The 25,441-nt window shown below is 34.9% G+C and overlaps 1 pseudogene; it reads right to left on the bottom strand.

Moving 5' to 3' along the window:
* Positions 1-3,678: 3,678 nt before the first annotated feature.
* On the bottom strand, positions 3,679-21,234 carry LOC100919464 (annotated as a pseudogene).
* Positions 21,235-25,441: the final 4,207 nt, after the last annotated feature.

Below are 25,441 nucleotides of genomic sequence, written 5' to 3'. Positions count from 1 at the left end.
CCAATTTTTCCCCTCCTTCCCCCCACCCTCTCCCCTAGATGTTAAATATATTAAAGTATAAATTAGATACACAATAAGTATACATGACCAAACCGTTATTTTTCTGTACAAAAAGAATTGGACTCTGAAATATTGTACAATTAGCTTGTGAAGGAAATCCAAAATGCAGGTGGGCAAAAATATAGGGATTAGGAATTCAATGTAATGGTTCTTAGTCATCTCCCAGAGTTCTTTCGCTGGGCATAGCTGGTTCAGTTCATTACTGCTCCATTGGAACTGATTTGGTTCATTTCATTGCTGAGGATGGCCAGGTCCATCAGAATTGGTCATCATATAGTTGCAGTATATAATGATTTCCTGGCCCTGCTCATTTCATTCAGCATCAGTTCGTGTAAGTCTTTCCAAGCCTTTCTGAAATTATCCTGTTGGTCATTTCTTACAGAACAGTAATATTCCATAGCATTTATATACAATTTATTTAGCCATTCTCCAACTGATGGGCATCCACTCAGTTTCCAGTTTCTGACCACTACAAAGAGGGTTGCCACAAATACAAGTAGTTCTTAATGAGTTGTTTCAGTTATGGCTGATTCTTCATGATCCCATTTGGCAAAGATACTGGATTGGTTTTGCTAGTTCCATCCCCAGCTCATTTTACAGATGAGGAAACTAAAGCAAACAGGGTGAAGTGACTTGGTCAGCATCACACAGCTAGTAAGTGTCTGAAGTCAAATTTGAACTCAGGTCCTCCTGATTTGAGGCACAACATTCTATCCACTATACCAGCTAATTGCTATGTGTGTGTTATTTGTAAAATGTGTACATGTTTATATATGTGTGTGTGTGTGTGTGTGTGTGTGTGTAAAAAGAGATGCAGATATAGATAGATAGATAGATAGATAGACAGACAGACAGAAAGGTAGATAGATAGATAGATAGATAGATAGATAGAAAGGTAGATATAGGTAGATATTTATTGAGATAGAGCAAGCACTGAACTTTTAATCAGGATTACCTGAATTAAAATCTAACCTTAGATTCTTATAGGTTGTGTGATTCTGGGCAAATTATTTAACCTCTATCTGCCTCAGTTTTTTCTTCTGCAAAATGAAAATAATAATAGCACCTACTTCCCAAGAATCTAATGAGCTATTTATAAAGCTTTTTGTAAACTTTAAAACATTATATAAATGCTAGGTAATATTATTATTATCATAAGTATTATAAGTACTATGAATATGATTATTCCTATTTTACAGATATGAAAAGTAAAAATTAGAGAAATAAAGTGACTTTGGTTATGTAGGTGGTAAATGGCTGGGCAGGATTTGAACCCAGGTCTTATGTTAACACCCAAAGATGCATGGATTATATAAACACATAAATTATATCTGAAATACATTTTTAAAAAGTCTTTTCAGCAATCAGTTCTCTTGGATCACATAAAACAGGGCTTCTTAAACTTTTTTCACTCATGACCCCTTTTTGAGTTTTTGCTTGACCACAAATATTTAGGCATATAAAATAGGTATACAAATGAAACATTTACTGATAATAAATCATAATCCTACGACCCCCACATTCAATTATGAGACCCCATTATGAGGTTGCAAACCACATTTTAAGAAATTGCAATGTAAAGATACAATTCATACTTATTGTGTATCTAATTTATATTTTAATGTATTTAATATCTACTGGTCATCCTGCCATCTAGGGGAGGGAGTGGGGGGGTAAGAGGTGAAAAATTGGAACAAGAGGTTTGGCAATTGTTAACGCTGTAAAGTTATCCATGCATATAACCTGTAAATAAAAGGCTATTAAATAAAAAAATAAAGTAAAGATACAATTCAGTTTACAAATATTAAGCAAAGATGTCTCTATCCACAGACCAAAGCTAGTGGCTATTTTTTAGTTATTTTATTTTTTACATTCACTTGCATAGATTGGAAAACTGAAAACCTAGCACATATTCCTCTTATAATTCAATGAACTGCTGAATCAGGTGGAGTGACCTAGGGAGTTGAGCCAGTTCACTGACACTAACTCTCTAAAGTGATCTCTGAGCAAGTTTCTTCTCTCAGGAGCCCCATGTTCTCCAACTTTACAAATTGGAGATTAGGTGGATTGGATTAGTTGGATTATATGATCTTTCCATTTTGGTACTATCACTAACTGTGAGTCTGTGTGTAACTTTAAGATTCAAAATCATTTCACACTAGTATATGGAAATTATGTATATATCTATATATCCATAAATACATATAAAACATTTGTGGCCCTGGGAAAATTTAAACAGGAAAAAAAATCAGAGCATCATTAATTTGCAACTTTTTTTTAAGACAGACATAAAAGTGATGACAATCAAAATGGAGGAAACAGGAGAGAGAAGGGATAAGGAGCTATAAATAATTCTAAAACTATGATTCTAGAAAAGCAGTGTGCTACAATAGAAAGATGGACACAAAGCCAGAAAACCTGTCTTCAAATCCAGCTCTAACAATTACTGGCTTTGAGTAAGCCATTTCATCCCTTTCAGGGCAGTTCTAATGGACTTGGGATGGAAGGTGTCATCTGCATTCAGAGAGAGAACTATGGAGCCTGAATGCAGATGGAAGCATAGTATTTTTACCTTTGTTTGTTTACTTTCTCATGGTTTTTCTCCCTTTGGTCTGATTTTTCTTGCACAAGATGACAAATATGGAAATATGGTTTTAAAAATTGCACATATTTATAACCTATATCAGATTGCTATAGCTGGTGAGAAGGAGGAGGTAAGGGAAAGAGGGAGAAAAATTTAGAACACAAAGTCTTACAAAAATGAAGGTTGACAACCCCAACTGCCTCAGAAAAAAAAAAAAAGACAGAAAGAAAAGAAAAAGAAAAAATGTTGAAAATTATCATTACATATATTTGAAAAAAAATTTTAAAGTTTTTGAAAAAGTCATTTTATCCCTGATCCTCAATTTCCCTATCTATAGTACAGAAATACTTGCACTACTACTCAGAAACATTATGCAGAGTTCTTCCAATATTTAAAACCAATAAAAATGTGAATACTTATTAACAGTATTATTACTACTATTAGTGGTAATAATAAATGACACAGATATTTTAAGTAATTGTTATAACTTAAGAAATCTTATTAGAGTCAAATTTTCCTTGTTGTTTTTTTTAACTGAAAAAAAAAATTCCCCAGCATTTAGTAGTGGTAAATCCCTTTAGGGGGACTTTTCCAAGATTCTTAATACTTCCAAAGAATTATGTATAACTAGGTTTTTTATTACATAAAAATTTTCAGTTGATTTTTCTATAAAAGATTAATGAGTTCCCTCTTCATGACATTGTAGTCTATCAAATATTAGTGTTTAGTTTCTTTGAAAACAAATTGAAATTAAATGGAAATTTTATTATATACAATAATTGGCAATGAAGTAAGTAAGTAAAACCCCTTTAATATTTAACCTGGAAGAGTCTGTCAGTAAAATGCATGCTTTCTAGCCATTTAAGGTATTAATGAAGGAAAAGAAGAAACATGCACTTAAAAAAAAAAAAAAAAACTGAGTATAAAAACTATGTCTGTGGTTTCTTTTTTTTTAACTATAAGAAATGTTGTTAGCATTTTTCTATGATTTGTTTAGAATCACTTTTTTCCCAGATTTGTAAGATTCTTTGAAGTTAAATTAGAATCTTTCTTTCTCTCTGTTTTTTAAAATGCATTCTTCTTATAAACTGGATTCTCAATTTATTTGCTTGCTTCAAAAATACCTACATGATTAATATGTTTGTTCAAAGTTTAACCTGTATCAAATAGTTATTTAATCCAAATGTTTGGGCCACAAATTGAGCTTCTCCTTCAAATGTAAGTACAGTTGAACAGCTAAGACCACTAGGCTTTTAAAATAAAGACTTCTAAGCTTCCTAATTAAGTGGAAAGAGAAGATAGGTGACTTTTGAATTTGTAGTATTGTTGAACATCAGTGGTCCAAAACCATTGTTTCTGCCAAACATAGCATAGATTCAGTAGGAACACCATCCTCTTTGCACACTATTTTAATCTTTAGAGTTTCATCTGGAACTTTATGGGCAGATGTTTCTCAAAGATCAGGGGGAATACTATAGTTTCCACAAAGCTTCTTAATTTTTTCACAATGACCAAGGTCAGAAGTTGAGTCCATCAATACTACAACTCTGCATGGACTTCACACTTTTTGAAGAAACTCCACTCTTTCAGCAACCCATTCACAGTTTTTCTTCACCATCTGGAGGCCTTACTTAAGGTGACTACTTCTCTTTCTGTTGGGCTGGATCACCAGATGGCCAGAGTCACCAGGAATAATCATCAGTAACATTGACAAGAACAATTTCTTTTGTTGTTTCACGAACACCAAATATAAATTTCATGTCTACCAATGTATGGTTCTGGAGTAACCAGAATTTTTCCAATATTTCAAAAATAGCATACATGGAATAACTTCTAATGTCCACTTCAATTTTATGCTAAGTCCAGCAAATAACCATTTTGCAACTGTTCTTGAGACCACCAAATACCATTTTTGGCATCATCTTTGAAAAACAACTCCACTCGTTGTGAACGAATCCAACCATTTTGGAGAGTAGTTTGGAACTATGCTCAAAAAGTTATCAAACTGTGCATACCCTTTGATCCAGCAGTGTTACTACTGGGATTATATCCCAAAGAGATTATAAAGAAGGGAAAGGGACCTGTATGTGCACAAATGTTTGTGGCAGCCCTTTTTGTAGTGGCTAGAAACTGGAAACTGAATGGATGTCCATCAGTTGGAGAATGGCTGAATAAATTGTGGTATATGAAAATTATGGAATATTACTGTTCTGTAAGAAATGACCAACAGGATGATTTCAGAAAGGCCTGGAGAGACTTACACGAACTGATGCTGAGTGAAATGAGCAGGACCAGGAGATCATTATATACTTCAACAACAATACTAGATGATGACCAGTTCTGATGGATCAGGCCATCCTCAGCAACGAGATCAACCAAATCATTTCTAATGGAGCAGTAATGAACTGAACTAGCTATACCCAGAAAAAGAACTCTGGGAGATGACTAAAAACCATTACATTGAATTCCCAATCCCTATATTTATGCACACCTGCATTTTTGATTTCCTTCACAAGCTAATTGTACAATAATTCAGAGTCTGATTCTTTTTGTATAGCAAAATAATGTTTTGGTCATGTATACTTATTGTGTATCTAAGTTATATTTTAATATATTTAACATCTACTGGTCATCCTGCCATTTAGGGGAGGGGGTGGGGGGGGTAAGAGGTGAAAAATTGGAACAAGAGGTTTGGCAATTGTTAATGCTGTAAAGTTACCCATGTATATATCCTGTAAATTAAAGGCTATTAAATAAAAAAAAAAAAAAAAAGAAAAACAACTCCACTCTAGGATAATACTGTATCCTTCTTTGTCACCAGGTTTTCTTTTGAGGAAAAAATATCAATTGTAATTCTTCTGCATACTCATTCAATTCATATGCAATCATTTCATTTTAAGATGTAATGAAAGCTATCTAATCACATTTGAAAAAAGTTTTTGGAACCCTATGCATTGTTGGTAGAATTGTGAAATGAATGAACCAACTATTTTGGATATCAAACTCTGCATACACTTTGATCCAGCAAAGTCTTCATTGCATCTGTATCCCAAAGTGATCATCAAAGAGGGAAAAGGATCCATAGGTGCAAAAGTGTTTGTAGCAGCTTTTTGTAGTGATAACGAATTGGAAATCGAGTGGATGCCTCTCAGTTGGGGAATGGCTGAAAAGCTACGGTAAATGAATGTAATGAAATATTATTGTTCTATAAGAAATGATGAGCAGGCTGATTTCAGAAAAGCCTGGACTTACATGAATCAATGCTAAGTAAATAGAACCAAAAGAAAATTGTACAGTCACAACAAAATTTTGTGATATTTAACTGTTTTTTTTTTTAAGGAAAATAGGATTCTATTAAACTCTAATCTTCAAAAAGAAATCTATGAACAACTAGATTTTCTTTTTTGAATATTCATAATCTGATCATGCAAATGATTTTTGAATACCTTTAAAACTATAATTTGATCATTTGAATGGACCAATAGAACTTTATTAGACTTTATTAATGAACCTGATTTTTTCCTTCAACTTCCCATTTCCATTTTCCTTGCATAGAGACCCATATCCCAATAAGGAGGAAGACAATCGGGAGGAAAGACAAATCCTAAAAGGAAAAAAAAAATTTTTTTTTTGTCCCATTCTACTCCCAACTTCAATCAGATATGTTGCTGTGCTATCTGAATTCCAAACAGAAGTACCAATTTATGACTATCATAAACATTCTTTTTGCATCAATGATTACAGATTTATTATATAACATTTATCCAGGAAATAGATTAGATCTTGCTTTTTCCTAACCCCCCAAGTGAATTTTTGATCTCCAGTGGCTTTGGGGGAGATTACATACCAATTCCAGCAAGTCCTATATAATTCTTAAAACTCAAGAATACTCAAAGTGGCCACATACCAATGTATGGCTGTTTTAAATGTTTGTAGTACTTAGTTTCTAGATAAGAATCCATCTTTTAGGCACCTCCTACCATCATTTATAGAATCAGGGGCTGTGGGTGAAGAAGGCTTCATAATGTCAAACTTTTTCAATGTGTTAATTGTTTTTGTTGAACACTTAATTCTTTGTTATAAGCAAAGACAAAGCACTTCTCCATGAGATAAGAAATTTAGGTAGCATAAAAATAGAAATTAAAATTTATTTTTAAAAAATAGTTCATCTCAAGAGGTTTGGCAATTGTTAATGCTGTAAAGTTACCCATGCATATATCCTGTAAATAAAAGGCTATTAAATAAAAAAAAATAGTTCATCTTTTAATATTTTATGTAGCAAAGCCAAGGAAAACAGAAGTCCTTTTTTTAGGTTAGGTTTTTGTTCTAATTTTTATTTCAAACTAAATGGCAAAGTGTTTATGTTTCCTATAGAAATGATTGATGCAGGGAGCCAACAACAGAAGATCTTTTCCTGGGTCAATAGGTTACTGACAAATGTGCAGAAAGGTTAACCCTAAAGCTTCTGTCCTTCTTACAGGACCATTGTTATTTATGTATTCATAACCCTGGAAAAATCATAAAGACCTTTCACTCTCAAGCCCACCCTCTTTCTTTTTTCTTCTCCCCCAACTCCCAACTCCAGAAAGTTAACCACATGCATTTACCTGTTGCAAATGACTGACTCAAATAATCCTCACTTTTTAATTGTCACTATCCACTCACCCCCCCACTTCACTTCTGAACGACTATTGCAACCAAACACTTAGAAAGCATTATTTTCTGCTCAGGTGTAACTGAAATCCTGGCTACCTATTCAAGAATGTTGTAGCTTGTGAGATATTAATTGTCTCTCAAAGCTTGGAATTATTTTTCCTAACTGAGCTTAATGGAGCATACAGATTTAAGGGAGATTCTTAATCACAGCAACCTTAAGAAATATGACACTCTTGCAGATGGGTCATTTGTTTTAGCTATTTTAGAATTTAATGAAGCGACAATTTTATAATCTACTTGTTGGGAGCTTAATATTTATGAAGAAAATGGCAGTGTGAGGTAAGGGTAAGACCACTGGACAGCATTTTCTTTTGTTTTCATATTCGGTTGAGAGTATTACATTCTAGTTAAGAGATTTGTTTATTAGCAAAGTCAATGTTTTTGGTTTTATTTTTTTTACTGGAAAAAAAATACAGTTTGTTTTCCAGATGAACGGTTAATTTGTATTTCAGAAAGTCTTAGAAACCTGAAGAGAAATCAAAAAGTCTGATTTCGCAAAAAAGCAAAAAAAGCCTCACTCAGTTTTTCAGGTTCCAAATTGAGTGCTCACAGAATGGCATCTATAGCCAGGAAGGATGTTTCCAAATTCAGCTTCTAGCTGTATATGCTTGGCCACATAATTTCCTTTTTTCTGGCTTTTGGTTTCCTCCTCTGTAAAATGGTAGGACTGGATGGAGTTTGAAGTCCCCTACCAACTCTAACTACCATTAGAATTCAATAAGTGTTGTAAAGTGCCTTCTGGGTGCAAAATTCCTTGGTTTTCCTGCCCATAGGTGGCACTTACTTTAATAAAGGCACCTAGAACCCCAAATTGCAATAGTGAATTTCTTACAGAAACAGCATTAATTCTTCACATTCTTTAACATGGGCTGATTTCCTATTTTTTAATATCATTTATAGATGCAGTTAATTCTAAACAAATATTTTGGTTTTAATAAGTACCTATTAAACCATGTAAATTCGTAGTCTCTTTGTCCTAATTCTAGTGGCACTTCTGGGCAAAAGGCCATGAATGGATGTATCTGAAATATTTATTAAAAATAGCTATTTTCATGGTATTTGCTTATATCTTTGACTTTAAAAAGAATTATTTTGCTGACTTATTTGGATGCCCACACCAGAGCTCAGATTTTCACTTTTTCAATGCGTTTATATAAGAACAGAGAAAACAGTTGCTTATTTGGTTTGCTTTTTTTTTTTAATAAAAAATGCATTTGACCATTTCCTAAACACTAAAAACACAATAATCAACCACAGGAAGATGATGTATATATTATATTTCTATGTTAATAACAAGTTAAAATCTGTCAACAAGTTAATCAGATTATTATAAATTAATAAACACTCTAGGAAAATGTGTTTTCAATTCTTATAGTAAGTGAAATGTCTTCTTATCCTCTGTGGAAATTTTACAAGCCCTTACTTTCTGGAAAGGAGAAAGAAGGCTTGGTTGATAATTTTTCTAAATGTTTTTCCTTTTCCTCCCTTAAAAAATTCTTTGCTATAAGGATTGGCTTTCTGGGAGGGAGGTCATGGGAGGGAGAATTGAAAGATGGGAATTTCAGCAATGTAAAAGCAAAAGCTACCAATAAAAAAAGGGTTTGGGGTGTTTTGTTTTTTTTTTTTTTAAGAGACAGTGATTTATCCAGGAGAATAGGGAAAGTAGTGGGATTAGAAAGTTACTGGTTAAATCTTTAGCTATTTGAGCCATATTTTATCTCTCATTCCAGTCCTTCTCTGATGCTCTTTGTTGAAAGTAGATGTATAATGTCCCCTCTGGAAGGGGGGAAAATTCTTGACCTGGACCTGCCTAGAAGACTTCTAGGGTTTGAAGATCTTTTTTTCATCTCCTGGGCCAAGGAGATATCCACAAGGTTTAAGACTGGGATGGAATTAAAAGCAGATCTGTTGGAAGGAGGGTTTGAGGGGGAAAGTTAGGGAAAAAGAGAAGGGAAAATACATACTCAGAGGGAGAAGTTCAGTGGTCAGAGATCATTGTCATCAATGGCAATTTCCCTTCCTCAGCCCCATCTGAGAGAGAGAGAAAGAAGGGGAGGAAGGGGGGGGGGGGAGAGGAGAGAGAAGGAGAAAGAAAAACAGAGACACAGAGAAAGAGACAGAGACACAGACACAGAGAGACAGACAGTGTCTTTATTTCCTTTCTCTGCCTGACTTCAGCTGGGCGTGACTGGCAGTTGTTCGGTAGTTTCAGTAATACCCAACTCTTTATGACCATTTGGGGTTTCCTTGGAAAAGATACTGGAGTGATTTGTCATTTCCTTCTCCAGCTCATTTGACAGATATGGAAACTGAAGCAAACGGGGTTAAGTGACTTGGCAGGGTCACATAGCTAGGAAGTGTCTGAGGCTAGATTTGAACTCAGGAAGGTGAATCTGCCCAATTCCTGTCTCAGTGTTTTATCTACTGCACTACTTGGTTTCTGGCACCAGGTTCTAATTGTGTTCTCTTAGACTTTTAAAGATTGAATCTGATTGATCTAATATTATTTCTTATACACACTTGAGATTGTGCATTTCCTCATGTCCCTTCATTTCCAAGTTGAAGGCACAAGACAGTTCTGAGAGAGAATGACCTTTCCTCTGTAGGGCTGAGATTTCAGTCTTCCAACCCATTTACCATAACAGATATAATACTAATGAAAAAGTTTGAAGTATTATAAGAATTGCTAAAATGTGACACAGAGACATGATGTGAGCTCATGCTATTGGAAAAATAGGACAGATTTGTTCAATTCAGGTTGCCATAAACCTTCAATTTGTATTTTTAAAAATACAGTATCAATAAAACACAATAAAATGAGGTGTGCATATATGTGTATGTGTGTGTCTATGTGTATATATACACACATACACTCACATACTGTGTGCCAGCTTAATATAGACCTTCCCTTGCCCTAGAGGGATTCTAGCCTCTCCCAGCTCTGCAATAGAAGCAATTCTAGCTGTTTCAATGGCTGGAGCTAAGGACCCCTGGTTCAATCTACAACTGAGCAGCAGGATCATGAAGTAAATTTATGTAAAGGAAGAGCTGTCTGTCTCTCTCTTAGTCTATCTATCTAGTGCCTTGTAAATATTAAAGTGCTATGTAAATGTTAACTGTTACAATCATTATTATGTCTATTTTCTATACTAACATGTACATCATTATTCACATGTCTTCCAAATTAAAGCATGAGCTCCTTAAGAACAGGGACCATATTTTTGCCTTTTCTTTTTTATCCCCAACATTTATTACAGTCCCTGACTCAAAAATGAGGCAATAAGCATTTACTAAGCATTTACTTTGCGCCAGGCACCAAGATAAGCATTGGCCATACAAATATGCAAAAAGAAGACAGGATCTTTCCTGGAGGAGTTTCCATTTTAACTATGGGGAGTTGAGGGAGGAAGGGAGGTAAAGAAGGATAAGCCTTCAAAGGATGAAAAGCAAGGTTTGATAGGCAATGGGGAACTGTATGGAGGAATGGTGTCAAAGTCCTGAAGATATGATGCAGAGCTAGGAGGGATTTATAAATGCTTACTGATTTAGTCATTCATTGATCATTATTATAATACAGGAACTATGTCAGTTCTGTCTTTGTATTCTCAGTGCCTAGCATGGGCAAGTTCTTAAAAAGTACTTAGTGAGGGGCAGCCAGGTGGTATAGTGGCTAGAGCCCTTTATTCAGGAGGACCTGAGTTCAAATGTGACCTCAGACACTTAACACTTCCTAGTGTTAACCCCATTTAACCCCAATTGTCTCAGTGTAAAAAAAAAAAAAAAAAAAAAAAAAAAAAAGTACTTAGTGAAATAGTAATTACAGACCCAGCAATAGATTGTGTGTTTATCATCTAAGACCCAACTTAGCCCAATTCAGTTCGAAATCAACAGGTTATCCTCAGTGTGATTGTTTCAATCACCACAATCATGAAAAATCATCTGTTACAGTACAGAGGGATTGCAATCTGTGCCATGGTAGATATATCTACCATTAAAAAAGTGTATCATGTGTCTTGATAGGTCCTTAATACCTTGCTCTGGCCTGAATTATACAGTAAGAGTTCAGTATGTCCTAGGGTTAATAGCAACCATGAGAGAATTAAATCATTATTTTATTTGGAACTCTGAACATATATTCCCAGTTACCAAATACCCTCTGATTCTCTCCCAGCCCAAATCAAATTTCAAAAATAAACCAAAGGGCTCTTTGTGTACAGGGCAACACACACCACCTTCTTAAACACAGGAAGAAAATATCTGAAATACATTTCCATAAAAAAAAGTAAAAATGAACAAGCAAATATTAACTTTTTGTCATGAAAAATAATCTGTCCCTTGTTGGTCATAGAGATGATTTCCATAAATGATATTTAACTGAGTACTCAGACTTTCTCTGTGGGTAACGAGGGTTGTTTTTTTTTTTTTTTTTTTTAACCTGTGAATTCTGGGAATTGCAGTCCTGGACAGAGTCTCCTGGCCATTTGGGGGGCAGATGCTTCAGCTTGAGAAAAGATCTAGTTGAAGTTAAAAATGGAGTGCTATTATTACTATAAACTTAAAGGTTTATTAAATTATCCCCTTCCTGTTTTGCCTGCAAATGACAGGCATTTTCTACATCTTAACCTTCATTTCCTTAAACTATTCCTAATTCCCAATTTGTTCAATATATAACTATGAATCATCATGATTTCTCAGATTAATTTCTCTATATAAATTGTGTTTATAGTGATTATAGTGGAAGAAGCCAAGAAGTCTGAGATTGCACCTCAGTTCAAAACTTCCTAGTTGCAGGTTGAGCTGAATGGAGGAGAATATTATCTTTCATATAAGCTTCTAAATAAAGACTGATAAACCATGCGACAATTATCTTTAAGCTATCAAGTCATGTTAGTTAAGTAAAGTGGTTGAGAGTGGAAAGAATTTCATTGAAGCTTTCAGCCTCTGTAGTGAAAATTGTGGTTAAGTCAGGCACCAAGGGAAGGCCATACATTTACTTTGGACCTTCTGGTGAGAGAAAGGTCTGGGGAAGAATGGCCACACTTTGGGATAAACCTAAACATTCCAAAGGATGGGGTTATTTCCTCACCTACCTCACAGTATTATCTTCCGATTACAGATATATTCCAAGTACACTTTAATCCTGACACTACAATGCATAAAGGGGACATCAGAAGACTCTTGAGTAATCAAATGAGAGATGGAAAGTTGACAACTATAGCTGAATTAATGAAGACCCACAAAATGTCTTATCAGAAAGCTGTGTTGCATGAGAATCCGGATAACCAAAGTGCAAAAATAAGAACCAGATCAAGAGAAGAGAAATAAAATTACCGTCCTAAATTAAGTGAATGCATTTACCCCAACACTGGTATAAATAATAGTGACAAATTAGTTTTTATTAAATATTGTGACCATTAATAATAGTAGAAAAGAAATCCATAGGTCTAGAATGGGAATTGTAAATTAAACTGCAAAATATAGTACTTAGCATGTACATATTTAGCTTTTAACCCTATTACAATGTTACACCATCTAACCACCAGTCCATGCAAGAAGCTTTGGCTAGATCAGCAATGAAAAAAGATAAATCCAAGTTAGTGCTGAATCATCGAATTCTTTTATTAGAAGGGAAAAAAATCCACCTTGAAAGATCCAAAGGATCTTCACAGATGAATGAATGAATGAAAAAAAAAAAAAAAAAAAAAGCCTATTTTGTAGGCAGCCAAGTGGTTCAGTGAATGGAGCTCTGGACTTGGAGTCAGGAAAACCTGAATTTAAATTCATCTTTAGAAACTTCCTATGTGTGCTATTTCTTTTTGCCTCTGGAGAAGGAAATAGCAAATAACACTAATATTTCTGCCAAGAAAAGCTCATGGACAGAGATCCACAGACACAATGAAATCTGTAGGCACTCTGCTAAATCCTGAAAATACAAATATAAATAAGCAAGACAGGCTTGTTATAACTGCTATAAATTCCTACCCTCAAGGAGTTTATAGCTATGTTCTCATTAGTACCAATTACTCATATTCAGATTAGAACTATTTGAAGTTATAATTATGTAAAATATGGTAATTGAATCCAGGTCAATGGAAATATCCAGAACAAATTAGAATCTGAATAATGTGACCACTTCAGGAGATTCATTATTCATACTAATTGGGACCTAGCTATATGTTCAAATACATTGATGCTCAAAATCCCTGGCTGAATCACTTCACTTTTGTCTGACTTAGTTTCTTCCCTTCCAGCTCTAAAACTAGGATTTTATAATTCTATGCACTTTCTGTAGAAATAGCTGAGGCTCCTTTAGCTATGAAATGTGCTGCTTATCAAGAAAAGTCACTTACTACAACAATAACAAAAGCACTGTCCTATTGATCCAACAGTAACTGAGAGGGGGGAAGCAGAGGAAAAAGGAAGAGTGAAAACAAATGCTCTATATCAGTGATTCTCAAAGTATGGTCTAGAGAATCCTAGGGATCTCTGAAACCCTTTTAGAGGGTCTATAAATTCAAAAATAGTTTTTGTTTCCAATATGGTAATTGTCTATAAATATAACCCAGATAAACAAAAACGCTTTGGAGAGATCCTCAATAATTTTTAATAGGATAAAGATACTGAAAACAAAAGTTTGAGAACCACTGCTCTATATAATACTTACAAAATTAGTTTGGCCAAATGTAACAGGCCAGGATATTAACTCAGGTCTGATTGGAATAAACTGATATACCTGTAAAACATGTAACAATTAACAAGCAATGTACTTAAATTTAGAAGAGAAAAATTATTTAGATCAGGGAAAAAACACTCAGCAAACATACAGCATTGATTCGGTGGGCCATGACCAGGGATATGTTGGTAAATATTAAGCTACCATGTACCAGAATGCTTTTAAATTTAATTTGAATTATTAACATTTTCTCCAACACTTTTTTAGGTCTAGGCAACCAACAAAATAATACATCAATCCTTGATTTGTAGTTTGCCAGATTTTTAGGTATAAATGCTCCCAGTTAAAATTAAACAAAGTTCTCAAGAATCAGTTAGTTAGAGCAGGCTCCATCATAGCTCTGGGTGTATCTTCCTTGCTCATGATGATCTATGATAGATGGTCTGCCAGTGAGAAGCCTAAAGGATGATCCAGTTAACTCCCAGTGTCCTAGTTTTTTCTATTCCCAATTCAACAACATAAGGCTAAATCAATCACCAACATGGTAGTTTGTTTAGCCAATTCAGTCTTGAGAACAGTTTCAAAGCCTTTTAAGAAAAAAAAAATAGCTTAGCCTGCTTAGGGTAGGGCCTTGGGAAAAGCTAGCTAAGCCTATGTGGCAGGGCCTTAGGATATATATATTGCTTCTACCATATCAGGGAATATGAGAACTTAAAATCAATATATTGAAAGAATTCAAGAATCTGAAGGTTGGTAAAATTGGGAGGAGGAGAGGAAATTGAGTACATTAAAACTATTTCATACCCAAAAAATTACTTTACATAATTTTTTGATATATACAAAATTTTATACTAAATACTTTAGAAGGAAAAATGCACTAAAATTTAATGTTATCATGGAAGCCTTTTCATATTATAGGTGACACCAAGATTCCCTGGATCTCTGTCTGGGAAATGTTGATGCATAATAAAACATTTAAATAAAATTAACTCTCCTAAGGTCACACTGGCTACTGGAAAGATTTGCAGTCAAAGGCTCTAGGTTCAAATCACAGCTCTTACTACCTATATAACCTTAGATAGTCATCTAACTTCTCTCTTATTCTGTCTCTGAAAGATCAGGGGTTTAAAATAGAAAATATCTAAGCTTCAGTTCACATTCTATTCCATGAACTTGTGGTCTTCTTTTGACAGATTTGATATTTTGTAGATACTCTTCACTATGTTGTTATTTAGTCATTTTTCAGTTACATTAGACTCTTCATGACCCTTTTTAGAGTTTTCTTGGCAAAGATACTGGAATACTTTATCATTTCCCTTAGTCCATTTTACAGATAAAGAAATCAGGGCCAACTGGGTAAAATGGCTTACCCAGAATCACACAACTAATAAGTGTCTAAGATAGGATTTGAACTCAGAAAGAATAGCTTTCCTGACTACAGGCTCAGGGCTCTATTCACTGTGCCATCTAACTGTTCTTCACAATGGAGTGGTGTAAAAAGAATTTACTATCTTAAAAAAATTTTTATCTCACTTTTTTCTTCATTGCTATTGTTTTGCAATATGCTTTCCATATCTATAAAGCTTTTTCTTATAACAACAAAAAAAAGTTATGCAAAACAAGCCATTATGTTGACTTTATTCAACAGCACCTCTTTCTGCACTTATAGGCTATCTATCACTTCAACTGAGATGAGGATATATTATTTCACCTTTGTATTCATCTGAGATTTGATGTATTTTAGCATTATTTTCCTTGATGTTATTGTGATCATTATGCGTATAATGAGTTCTCTCTAAATATCATTTATGGAATAAAGTAGTATTTCCACAACATAGTACAATAAAAAAAGATGATTGCATATAAAACTGCAAATCTGTTATATACAACTTGCTATTCCTTTTAAATATATAATAAAGTCATCATATAAATTTATTTTTTTCTTTTGAAAACTTTTAAATGAAGTAATCAGGAAAGACTTTATAAAAGGTAGCCTTTGAACTAAAGCTTGAAAAGAGCTATGGATTCTAAGAGATAGAGGGAGGAGGAAGAATATTCCACCCAATGGGAACAGCAAAGGCATAGAGATAGATAGGAAATAGAATGTTTTATATGGGGGACAAAAAGTGGCACGGTTTGTCTAGAAATTGAAAGGCAAATTCTAGACAAAGAGCCTAAAAAGAGACTTTGAAGAGAGAAAGGATTTAAATGCCAATATTTGATCCTAAAGTTAATAGAAAAACATTAGAACTTTTTGAGAAGAAGAATGAGTTGATGATATGTGTGTTTTAAGAATATCAATTTAGAAGCCATGGACTAAAAAGGAAAAGGTAAGACACAGGAAGTCCAATTAAGAGGCTGGTTGGATAATCCAGGAAAGAAGGAATGAGGGCCTAAATTAGCATGATTGTAGTATAAATGGAGAGGAAGAGACAGGTGTTTGATATTCTGTGAAGATTGAATCAACAAGACTTGATAGCTAATTCACTATGTGGAATAGGGGAAAGTGAGGGATTGATAATGACTTCAAGCTTGTATTGTACACTTCAGTGATTAGAAGTATGGTGGTGCCCAAAAAAGAAATAAGGAAGTTAGTGGGAGGGGTGGGATCCCACAAAGTTCTCTCTCTAAATATCTCTGAATTTTCAATATCTTTTCTAAAATAATCTCAACCTTGAGAAAAGAAAAATCAAAATATGCCTACTGTAAAGTACTACAGATTTAGGAATATAGGATCATACCAAGAAAATTTCACTAGACTTGGGATAGAAAATGCCATCTGCATCCAGAGAAAGAACTATGGAAACTGAATGTGGATTGAAACACATTATTTTCACCTTTTTTTTTAAAAAAACTTTTCTTTCTCATGGTTTTTTCCCTTTTGTTTTGATTTTTCTTTCACAACATGATTAATATGGAAATACATTAGAAGTGATTATACATGTATAACCTGTATCGGACTGCTTGCTGTTTTGGGAAAGGGAAAGAGTGAGGGAGAAAAGAATTTGGTACTCAAAATCTTAACAAAAACAAATGTTGAAAACTATCTTCATTTTTAATTGGAAAAATAAAATACAATTAAAATGAAAAAAAAAAAAAAAAAAGAAAGAAATATAGAACCAGAGCTGAAAGGACTTTAAAAGTTATCCGGAGGAACTATCTTATTTTATGGATGATGAATCTAAGGACAAACCAAAATTAAGTGACTTATTTAAGGTCACATGAGTAGAAATACAAGAGATGAGAATCTGAATTCAAGCCTTCTGACTCCAAAACCAAAACCAAAACAGCAACAACAGCAATCAAAAAAAATAACCCAAACCCAATGAAATCCCAACTATCCAACATGAGTTAGAAAAATGGGAACTAATTAGGGGAAAAATAGGATCAGAACCCAGATTGATTGCCTTACTTCCAATCCCACTGCTTGCTTACCTTGTAATTAATTGTCCTCTAGTTGTTTTTATAGGTTGACTGTAATCTCCTGAAAAGCAAGACTCTCATATATGGCCATAGCATTCCCTGAGAAAGAGGCATTCAATAAACGCTTGCTAAATGACTTTAAGATGTGTGTTTGTTTATTTTTTTCCCCAACAATGGAATGACCGCAGATTCTTTAAAATTTAACAAGTTTTCCTGACTACCTAGTTAAGGCAAATAGAGCAAGTAGTGTTATTCCCATTCTGTAGATGAGGTAAATGAGGATGGTAGTGGTAAAGTGATTTGGCCAGAGTCACATAATAGAACTTGTCAGTCAAAACTGAGGTAATTTAGATAGGTGTCCTCCAAGCTGGATCACCTCCCAGAAAAGGGGAATTATGGATCCAATCTTGTGATTTTAAAAGTTTACCCTTTCTTCATATCTTTCTTTGTTTAATAGTATTGTATTTTTCCAATTGCATATAAAGATTGTTTTCCGTGTTCATTTTTGTAAGATTTTGTGTTCCAAATTTTTTCTTTCTCCCTTTCTTCCCTTCCCTCTCCCCAAGACAGGAAGCAATCTGATAAAGGTTATAGAAGTAGAATACTTTTAAACACATTTCCATATTTGTCATTTTGTGAAAGAAAAATCAAAATAAAAGGGAAAAACCATAAGAAAGAAAAAGCAAACCTCCCAAAGGTGAAAATAATATGCTTTGATTCTCATTCAGTCTCCACAATTCTCTCTCTCTCTTTTCATCTTTCAAAGATTCAGATTATATGATCAAATAAGATACAAAAACAAACTACAGCTATTATTTGTTTGAAAGTGTATTGTGATACTTACACCTAGTTTTCCATTATAAAATTCATATGGGACTTTGAGTTTCAACAATTCAATCATGTATTTAACATCCTCTAAGTGTAAGACATTATGCTAGGTTCGAGACAAAATGAAAAACAATCCCTTTCACAAGAAGATTATATTCTATCATAAGGATACATTTGCTAAAATAATCATTAGCATTTATATGGCACTTTAAGATTTACAAAGTGCTTTACATATATCATTTGCTCTTATCTGATACTCAAACATCCCTGAGAAAGAGTTGCTATTATTATTCCCATTTTATGTATGAGGAAATTAAGACAGAGGGTACTTGTGTGTTAAGCCAGGATATTTAATCATGTTTTCCTGATTCAAGTCCAATTTTTTATCCACTACGTTGTGTAGCTGTCTCTAAGATGAGTAAGAGAGAATTTGAGCAGGGAGTGAAAGCGCTAACCATCAACAGAGGCAAGGAAGGCTTCTCAGTAGAAAGGTAGTATGGTGACCCAGTAGATGGGATGCTGGGTCTGAAGTCCGTTCCCATCCAGCCCTAATACATGATAAGCTGTGGGACTGCACAAGTCAGCATCAGGTTTTTCCATTATAAAATGGGGATAATAATGGCACCCACCTCCACAGTTGTCCTGAGGATCAAATGAAATAAAATTTGTTAAGTGCTTAATGTAGTGCTTGACATATTGTAAGCACATAATATAATGCTTGTTTCCTGCAGGAGGCAGCACCTAAATTGAGTCTTGCCAGAAGCAAAGGAAAATATTTTCACATCTGATTAAAAGAATATGGGTGCTGTACCCGGAGCACTTGGGTTCAAATCTTGTTGGTGATGGTCCTTTCCCATGTGACTTTAGGTAAATCACAACCTTAAATAAACCTTAATTTTCCTCATCTCTAAAATAATAGTATTGAAGTAAATTAGCCCTGGGGTCCCTTTGAACTCTTAGCTCAATTCTCAGAGCAGCTCAAAGACGTCAATACAGCATGATTGCTAACCTCTTCTACAGAAGGGAAAACTGAGACCCATAGAGCTGAAGCATCAGGATCCCATGCAGAGCCAGATCTAGGGACAAAAATAATTTGATAGTATGTTAGTGGTAAACAGGACTTATTTATTTACATAAAACAGGGCGTATTTACATGTACACATATAGGATATCCTTAGGTCAAATTATAAAGTCAGGAAACTTAATGTCTTTGGTTTTCTCAATCTTCTCTTTTTGAAGCCTTGGCCAAACTCCCATCCCACCATTTCTTTCTCTTTTTAAATTTATTTTATTTGATTTTTCCTACCTTTTCTCTCACTTCTTTTAAGAAAATGGATCTTCTTTTGCTGCTCCTTTTTCTCATCCAGCATCTAGCACTGTACAAGGCACACCGAATATGCTTAATCAATTGATCATGGAGAAAAGTAAACTCAAGAACTTAATAATACTATGGCATTTCCAGGAGTAAGTGCATTTATCAGTATAGTAATGTTTAATATAGAGGGAAGACTCACCAAATGACAGATATTTGGGATCAAAAGAGACATTTTGAGCATCCCTAAAATCTTATCCATGGAAGCAAAGTACCTTTCTGCCAACCTGAAGACTGAACCCTACCTATTCTAAGTAATGTCAATTATAATCAGGTGCAACACCCATATTCCCCCAATTCATGAATAAAAGACTGAGGAAAGTGCCTTGCTTCTTATATCAGTGATCTGGGGATTTTACATATCAGCCCAGACTTGTGCAGTTAAAGTCTTGCAAACCTTTAGGCATTCTTATGTGAATAAAGATGTTTTTAGATCAGATAAGTAATCCTACTCGTAAAATATTTAAGCTTCTGAATTTATATCTATCCCTCTTTACAAAGTACGTAAGTATAAAATCATAGCTAACTCTAATTTTAAATAAAGGAAATTACTATTCACTATTTTTTCACTTTGCATTTCTTTATCTAAGATATATATTTGGAACATTAAACCAATAGCTGAAAATCACCACACTGTACTTTTGCTAATAATGGTTTACTATCAAACACCTTATAAAGCAAAGTTAATTCCCCTGTTTTTCTCTTGCCCTCTAATTTTTCATCTCTTTCAGGTCTTTTCTGAATCTTTTCTGTTTGTGATTACTACTTAGAAATAAAGTAATGAAATGGTTAGTTATGCTGACATGTACGCAGGAAATAACACTGGGTTACAAGTGGAGTTTCCTTTTTCTATTTCATTACAAACTTCAAAAAATAAGAGCAGTTGAGGGTGTTCAGGTTTTCTTTAGGGTAATTTGGGTAAAAAAAAAAAAATTTTTTTTGTTTGTTTTAAAGCATTAGGAAAAAGTCTGGTCCTACCAACTTCCTGGGAAAACATGCTTCTGAACACATTGATATTGCCCAGAGCACAGAAAACATAATTAAACTAAATGCTCAGAATGTGTCTGCAGGTATGGGGTGGAGAGGGGGAAGGAGGGAAGAGGGGAAGAGGGAGGACATAAAGATCGGCAGCCTATATTAAGATTGGGAAAATGTCTTTTAAGCATAGTATCTTGCCGTCCCCTTCCACTGGCCTCCTTTTTTCCTCCTCCTAACAACCCCCCCAGCAAAATATCAACAACATTCCTGGACACTGTAATCAAATACTTTCCCCAAAAAAGTCTTGGCATGTGTAATAATTTGTCAGGGATCCTTTTAGGAAAGTCCACTCTAGCGAACCTTCTTAGGCCCCCTTGACCCACGAAGCAAATGACCTTTCACCTTATTTGGGCCTCTTTTATGAGGCTCTTTCACTGTGACCAGATGGCTAAACTATCAAAGGATTTTATGAGTAAAAACTGCTTTCCCAACTCACAAGTTGTATATTTCTTTCCATGTTAATGTGAACTACCAACCAAAAGACATTAAATTGAAAACACGAAAGGCACTTTGCAGCTGGTGCAGGGAAGGCTCCGGCATTGTGTAGTTATGGTGTTTGCAGAGAAAACAGCTGATGTCCAGATGAAGACAATTTAAGCTAAATATTTAAAATACCCATCAAGAAACTAATGATTGATTTATTATTTTTTTTCTGTTGCTTCTGGTCATGATCTTTTACCAAGCTGCAGATAAACACCATTTTCTTTCTTTAGCTTTTCCTCAATTGTCCCTACCTCACAAAGGCCCAGTTCAATGGGGGCTGTGTTGCAAATTATGAATAATTAGATCAAATAGTGTCAGGAATTCTAGGAGAAAAAAAAATCAAAGAAGCATTTCAGTTTGGGTTTCAAGCCAAACACTTCCCAAAACACCAGGAATCTATTTGGAGCAGCTGGACAAATGAACTATGTTTTCTATCATTATCTTTTGGGGCTGCCCTACAGAAAACCTGCGGTGTTCAAGGTAATAAGGATATCTGTGTATCTGCGACACATTGAATTGATTCTTGAAAATTTATATTTGTAAGATTGGATTCTTACTACCAAAAAAAAGTTGGAAGGCATTGTGATCACCCATATTCATATTTTATAGTGTTCTTATGATGATGACCTGCTGATAACTTTTCATTCCTGGTTACCCCTGATAGAGATCTTAACTGCAGAGTAGCCACGGATTGTATATTTTGTTTACTCTTAGCCTTGCAAGGAAAAGTGGCTAACTTGGTTCACAGATTTCACCAAGGTCTGAGTTGTCATGCTAGAAAGAAGCTTTAACCCTTTTTTCACTATCATAAAATCATTATGATTTGAGTTTCCCTCAGGTTCAGAGGGCTGATGCTTGAAGAATGGAGAGCCAGTAGGCAGCATGATTTGTAATATTCCCTTAATTTACATCTCATAGGGGTCTGTGGTTCAAAAGAGCAACACCATGCTGGTGTTGGGGAAGGGCCTTTCCCTTCAGTCAGGAGATTGGGGTTCTTTGTCTCAATCTGGCAACTTTGGAAGGAGAAGGCTGGTTTGGGCCATGTTCTCTCCAGCTCAAATGATAAAAAGCCATAATGGTGTAATGGACAGAATGCTGGGCGTGCTCTCTGAAAGGACTGATTGGAATTATACCTCAAAATACTTATTGGGCGGTATGATCCTGAGCATCAAAACTTGCAGTATTGATCTTGGATTCAAAGGACCCAAGTTCAAATTCCAACTGGTCCACTTATCACTCATGGCATCTAGATGGTGCTACAGTGCTGAGCCTGGAGAAAGGAATACATCCTCCTAAGTGCAAATGTAGTCCTAGCTGTGTGACCCTGGTCAAGTCACTTAACCCTGTTTGCCTCAGTTTCCTCATTTATAAAGTGAGCTGCAGAGGGAAATGGAGTAGGAAAGGAGAAGCTACTACTTTGTGGAAAAAAAACCAAAACAAAAACAAACAAAAAAACCCAAATGTGATCCATAAGAATCAGACATAACTGAAAAGATTAAATAACAACAAAGCTTGGTCAAGTCACTTCCTCTGGGTGTGTCTCAGTTTCCTTATTTGTAAAATAAGGGGAAAGGTTGTACTAAATGACCTTTAAGGTCCCTTCCAACTTTAGAACTAAATTCCTCTAACCTATGGAGATTCTGAAGATGCAAATACAATTTTTAAAAGTCTTTTTTAATTTTTAAAAAAGAAGATGCAAAGAAAAATCAAGGTATTTCCGCCATTGCCAATAGACAAGAAAGGACAAACAGCTTCCACTTAGATTGATCCGTTGCCTGTCATACTAGAACCCTGTCCATTCTAGGACCCTGAGTCCCTCTCCTTTACATCTTTTCTTTTTATTTAATTCTACTCGTTTAACCTGCCAAGCCTGAGTTTCTTCATTTTTAAAATATTGTTGTTTGATCAAATCTGACTCTTTGTGACCCCATTTATGTATTTTATGGCAAAGGCATTGGAGTGACTTGTCATTTTCTTCTCCAGTTCATTTTACAGATGAGGAAACTGAGGCACACAGAGCGAAGCAACTTGTCCAGGGTCACATAGCTAGTAAGTGTCTGAAGCTGGATTTGAATTCAAGTCTCACTAACTCCTAGCCCAGCACTCTATTCACAATGCCACCTAGTTGTCTTCTAGGATGATAATAGCACTTTACCTAATAGCTCAAAGTGAGGATCAAATGAGATAATATGTGCAATCAAATCTTAAAAGCCCCATGTGGATGTGAACTATTTTTACCCAAGTCTATGACTATCAGACATATAAAGGAAGAGAATTACTTTTTTATTAGCTTGGAAAATATCCAACCTTCTTTCTTGCTCACACCTTTCTCTACCTGTTGACATGCTTCCTCTCTGCCAAGGTCTAGCTAGCTCAACTGCCATCTTGAAGCTTGCCCTGATCTCTCAGAGGTAAAAGTGAACCACCCCTTCTGCTTCTCTCTCCCAATCCTTTCATCCTTTTCTGAAAGATCCTGGGACAGTTCTGTCTTAGGGTTATTCCTGATATGTTTCAACTTCTTCACTCTATTGAAAACTCCTTAAACATAAGGTCCATGTGTAATTTTAACTTTGTGTCTATTCAAGCTCAAGACTTAGTATACAGAAGGCACTTAAATAAATGTTGAAAATTTAAATTAAGCACAACTTTCTTAAAGACATATTCCCTAGGTATTTAAGTGTTTAATGTTTTTTGTTTTTTTTTTCCCTTAACAATCCCATGAAAGTTGGTGCATCAGGGTAACAGTGAGGGAGATGGAGAAGAAGAATACACTGAGAAAGAACATGATGCTTTTAAGCCTGGGTCAATGTACTATATTTCTCTTCCATCTGAATGCTGATGTTGTCCTTTGCTTAGTCATAAAGCTATTTGTTATAGAAAGATGTAGTCAAATACAAAATCAATACAGACTCCAACAAATCCTTCTTTGAAATATTTTCAAGCACATTTTCACCTCCTGTTTGGAGCTTTTCACTTTCTCAGATTTCTGTCCATGTTACTTGTTAACCCATAAGTCTTGTTTATCCGACCAGGTTTATTAATGACAAATGTTGCTGGTCTTGTTGAGTTATGACTGTAAACTGAAAGAATATGAGGGGCCAAGGTGAAAAGGTGATTTCTTTATAACAGCTGTAATTTATCCAGGCCTTTGATTTGGGGACTGGCTCTGGATATAGTATTCCTACTGATTGCATTAGAGCAGCCCTTAGGGGTCATGCTGAATTCCAAGGTCCTGGAACCAGTTAGAAGAACGGAAGATGCCCATGTACCTAAGCTGTGGGGAGAGAATGATGACACTGAGAAGCAACAGAGCCCAATACCCACCCAGGAACACTTGCCATTTCTGGCCCTCCCAAAGAACAAGACAAGATGTTGTTTTTCACCTTAGCATGATGCTAGGAAGCACAGAAAAGAAGATTGTATTAAAAAGCAGATTCCTGAAGTTCCTGTTTTGCTGATAGTTAATTTGAAATGTTAGATTTCTTTTTTTTGTTTTTTGTTTTATTCTTCCAGTTGTGGGTGAAACAAATTTTTTTTACATTTTTAAAAAACTTTGAGCTCCCTATTCTCTCTCTTCCTCTCTCCTCCCCTCCCCCACACTGAGAAGCCACATGTGATGTTATATAAAACATTTCCATAAGTCATGTTATGAAAGAAAACATAGATCTCCTCCCCTGCAAAAAAAAAAAAACCTTAAGAAAAAATAAAGTTTAAAAAAATACTTCGATCTATATTCCAACACCATCAGTTCTTTCTTTGGGTATAGAAAACATTTTTCATCATCAGTCCTTTGGCGTAGTCTTGGATCATTGTATCGCTCAGAATAGCAAAATCATTCACAGTTGATCATCCCAATTTTATGGGATGAGCTCTAGATTTGGCATGAGAATTTTAATAATAACAACAAAACCAAATATATATATCATGCCTTAAAGTTTACAAAAATGCTTCTTAAATAATATCATTTCATTTTATTTTCACAACAACCTTTTGAAGTACTATGCTATTATTATCCCCACTTTACAGATGAACAGAAACAGGTTAAGTAACTTGTTCAGGACCTCTCAGCTATTAAACTAAATGAAGCCATATTTGAACTTGAGTCTTCTTAACTCCAAATCCAGTTCTCTATCTACTGTACCATCTAGCTGCCCCAACTACCAGTGGTATCTTGATTGGGTAATGAAGTGACCCACTTCATTACATAGGCTTCAATTTATCACTTTGCAGCTGTGTGGAGTATGGACTGTAAGACAAGCAAGAC

The sequence above is a fragment of the Sarcophilus harrisii genome, chromosome 2 (genome assembly GCF_902635505.1).
Source record: "Sarcophilus harrisii chromosome 2, mSarHar1.11, whole genome shotgun sequence".
In the NCBI taxonomy this organism is placed as follows: Eukaryota; Metazoa; Chordata; class Mammalia; order Dasyuromorphia; family Dasyuridae; genus Sarcophilus; species Sarcophilus harrisii.
This window is presented reverse-complemented; position numbering and strand designations above follow the sequence as displayed.